This window comes from Diabrotica virgifera, chromosome 7 (assembly GCF_917563875.1).
Source record: "Diabrotica virgifera virgifera chromosome 7, PGI_DIABVI_V3a".
Lineage (NCBI taxonomy): Eukaryota > Metazoa > Arthropoda > Insecta > Coleoptera > Chrysomelidae > Diabrotica > Diabrotica virgifera.
The window spans coordinates 72,327,077-72,331,476 of record NC_065449.1 but is presented as its reverse complement, the minus strand read 5'-3'; positions in this window follow the sequence as shown (position 1 = coordinate 72,331,476).

Sequence of the window (4,400 nt, the reverse complement as noted above, 5' to 3'; positions counted from 1 at the left end):
CTCTTACTAACATATAGGGTACAAAATTACATAAGTCTTCTACCAAATGGTTATAGTACGCCTGCTACGTACAACTAAAGGAAACCGACGAAGATGAAAATAATACAAATAAATAGGCCCAAGCCTCACTAAGAGAAAATACAATACTGAATAAAGCAAAATTAAATATACAGATGAATAAACGTTATAGAAGTGAAGTTAAGAAAAATACCGACAAAATGACCTAAATTAACCGAGCAAATGCAATGAAATAAAGTAACGACGAAGTAACCGAACAAACGAAATAAAGCGAATAAATACAATATTTGGGAAACAAGCAAGTAATGTTACAAAATAAATTTACCCGAATTACATAAACCAATATCAAAGCAATAATAAAGTATTAAAAACCTAATTTTCTCTAGGCTTATTCCTGTGCACAAGAAGTTACCGTAGATACAAAGTTTGGGAACCAAATAATCTAATATACAAATACATATGTCAAAAAAAAACAGAGGTAACCTAAATCTGGAAAAAAAACATAGTGTATTTAACAGATAGTCTGAAATATAAAAAAAACCAATAGTTACTAAAACTCCTCACTAAATGTTCCCAAACGAGGTTGCGGTTGCATCCTAGAAAATGAGCATCACTATGATGCACCTCCATGCCCCCTCGTAGGTCCAGGTGGCAGGACGAAAAGGAGCTGGAATGTCCCCCAAAAAGCTTGTTCCCAAAACATACTCCCAGTTTGACTTGGCGGTAGCTGCAATAAGGTCAAGGTGGCTTCCCTAGGTAGTCAAGGTGGGTACGACATCACATGAGGGTTAGTTTTCTTCCAAATGGCGGTTAATTTTTTATTCCTCTTCCACTGATGGTACTCCCATCCTTACTCCAGGAAACCCGTACTCCAGGAAACAAGTGGTGGTAACTTTTTACTATACTTCCAAACTTAGTTGAAATAAAAATTAATTTCGAAGAAATTAACCGCCATTTACGGTACTAACCACCAACACCAACCTGTCAACCTCGCAGCCACCGGCCAAGTGCCTCTCATTCCTCCCACAGTCAGCGAGGAAAACGTCAAACTCTCACGGAACACGAATTAAACGACAAGGAACGGTTCAACAACTATGTTCCGTACGGTGTGACGTCACATGAGAAGTCCTTTACGATAAATTAAAGAATTTAAATGGGAGGTCAAGAGAAAATAATTATTTTTTTAAAAATAATTACAGCGCTAAAAATGATAATATAACGGGTGGACCGTTACAGGTTGTGAATTGCAAATTTTAGAATTCCCTCTTGTCTTCATTGCAGCATCCATCTGGCTTGCAATTTTTAGAAGTCATGGATGTGTTACCAGTAAAATGGTCCAATAAATTATTCAATTAAATATCTTTTAAACATATTTGTAAATATTTTTATTAGGTTGAAGATCTTTGACTTTTATTTAGCAGATGTCGCTAGGCACTTACTATCATAACGTCAGTTGCAATGCAAGGATTAGATAGCAGAAGACTTTCACTTGAGACAGAGATAAGAAAACCTATGCCTCTCTGATGATAAGAAGCGAAAATCGTCGATTTACAGTGTTGGTTTGCGCTAGGGATTGCGGTTTTTGATAAGACACCGGTTTTCGGTTATACCGGTTTTTTTTGCTTACGGTTTAACCTGCCGGTTATAACCGGCCAAAAAAACCGGTTTTTGGAAAAACCGATTTTCGATTTTTTTAATCCAATAATGATCAAAATTAGTACTATCGAAAGAACATGTATTACTTTTGACACGTTTGTATATTTGTAGAATAGGTATATATTAACTCATTTAATACTTCCTGTATGAGTGTATCGTTTTGAAAACGTAGCGAAATTCTTGGAGATTCGTATTCGTAATCAGTAATTCGATATTCATAGTCAGAGCATTACATATTTTTGGTAATCAGAAAAAGTCATTCACCCACTTTCAATGTCAAGAGTTGTGTGAAAAATAGATGATGTTTGCGTCTAATTCAACCAGATCACTTATTATGTAAATATTATGATTACAAACACCTTTTTAGGGAAATATTATAATAAAACCTAATAATTGTTTCTGGCTGATATGAGATTGCACTTTCAATTTGCTTCTGTATTTTAAAAAATAAAATAAAATTTGAATTATGGTTTGTTTTGGAATAATTACTTGAGAATAATAATTATGATTGGGATCCGAAATAATACCTAACCTAATCCTAATCACCGTAAAAACCTAATTACCGGTTTTACTTTAAAAAGGAAAAACCGGTTATAACCGGGAAAAAAACAACCGGTAAAACCGGTTATTGCGAAGTACAAAAACCGGTTTTAGGTTTAAACCGGTAGGTTTTTCCCATCCCAAGTTTGCGCTCTCTGAACTAAATGAAACTTAAGACAGTTTTGTCTTCGCATTGCAACTGAAAAAAATGGTACACATTTTTAAAAAAAATTTTCGTCTGTTAATATTTTTTCAACATTTTTAATTGTCTTGTGGAGGCAGAAGATATTTTCCAATTTCGACAGGTTTTACCAAAATACTAACAGTTGATTGGGCAACTTTTGTGAGGTATTACTACCCCAACTGCCTGTATATCAAAATGCCATATGTGTTATTATCGAGGCCAGTGCTATAATAAACTTCAACACCTGTAATAAACTTCTTCTTTTATATCAATATATATTGAATATTGTAGGAAATTTAAAATTTACGATTTACGTCTCATTGTTCAGGTCGACCATGCAACCTAATAAACTACGTAAGAGGCATCAAAACATTTCAATATTATTGTTGTCTGATATAATGAGATCCGCTTATAACGAGGTAATTAGTCCGCCATTTCAGTTCTCGTTATAGAGGGAGTCTACGTATTATTAGCGCTTGATTTGATATTTAACTTTTTGTTGTAAGGGTTTTTAGTTTTTTAAAATTAACTTGGCCTTTAATTCGCTATTACAAATCATAATGTGAGATTTCTCTTAATAAAATTGCCGATCCGGAATAAGAATGACGTAACTGCAAAAAGCTAAATTTCTCAGGAGAGCAAAAAAAAACGATTTTTAAATATTTAACCCTTATCCGGGCAAGGTGGGTCCAACGAGCCTGAGACGCAATTATTTTATCATAAACTGATAAAAAAATTATTGAATTTTGAGCATTACTGAATTTGTCTGGGAGTATCTTTCCTTCAACATGGTCATGAGCTATTCAAAATATTCATTCTCATTTTTGAAATTAGTGCAATGAAAAAATTTTGTCACGTAAAGGGGCAACACGGACACGTCGGACCCTATTTGTGTTTACACCTAAAGTCTAAATATTTGTTACGGAAGTTAATCTGGCAGTCAGGTAATGTTTTTGTGGATTATCTAAACGAATTTTATGATTTGGGAAATTCAATGATAAAGTCTAAACGTGGGACAAACAATGTAAACATATCTTTGATGTGTTATGTCTATTCTAAATGAATTTTAAAGACTGATAATCATTGTCGGAATGGAATAATATAGTTAGCTAGGTACCTATACATATTTTGAAATAAATAATGCATCTGCTATCAGTCGTTTGATATCGATGTTAGTGTCGAAAACAAAGCTCCCAAAATTATATTGAATTACAGTGAAAGTAGATTTCAATAAAGAAAAATTAATGACTAATCTATGGTTTTTTATTTTTATTGTTTTTTTAATTAATACTTAACCAACAATAATTTAATTTGTCATTATAAATTTGCTATTCTAGTTGGGACTAAGCTGGTCTTATGGCTTAGTCCCACCTAAAATAGTAAATTGATGTGATAAAGTACAATAGGAAAAATGAAAGAATACCCATGAACGAACATATAAAACACGCTGTATTTTCCTGTCACCGTGTCACACAAAAAATTGACCAGCGCAAGTACATGTAATAAATATTGTTACATGTACTTGTACTGGACAATTTTCTTTGTTACACGGTGAGAGGAAAATACAGCGTGTTTTATATGTTCGCTCATGAGTATTCTTTAATTTTTCCGACTGTATTAATTTGTAAAAGTAAAATAATAATATTCTTCTGACTTATGCGTTTTATTTATTTTGTAAAGATTGTTTTTGTCGGCACTTTAAAAATGAGCTGCTAATGGCAGCTACGTACGCCGTTGCTCCCGCTTGGCGGCGCTAGTGTAGTTGGGGGTCAACGTTTTGACAGTTCTTTAAGCTTGTATGGTAGTTTGGTTTTAATTATTGCGATTTAATAAATTAGGACAGAAAAATACGGATCTTGAACTGTTTGTGAGTTGAAAAATGAACTGAAAAGAAATGTAAGAATTACTGAAAAAAGTTATTTACATGACAGAGAGGGGAAACATTTAATCCTTTGTAAATTTACTATTACAGTAAATATTATTACCAGATTGGGGTAAGAAA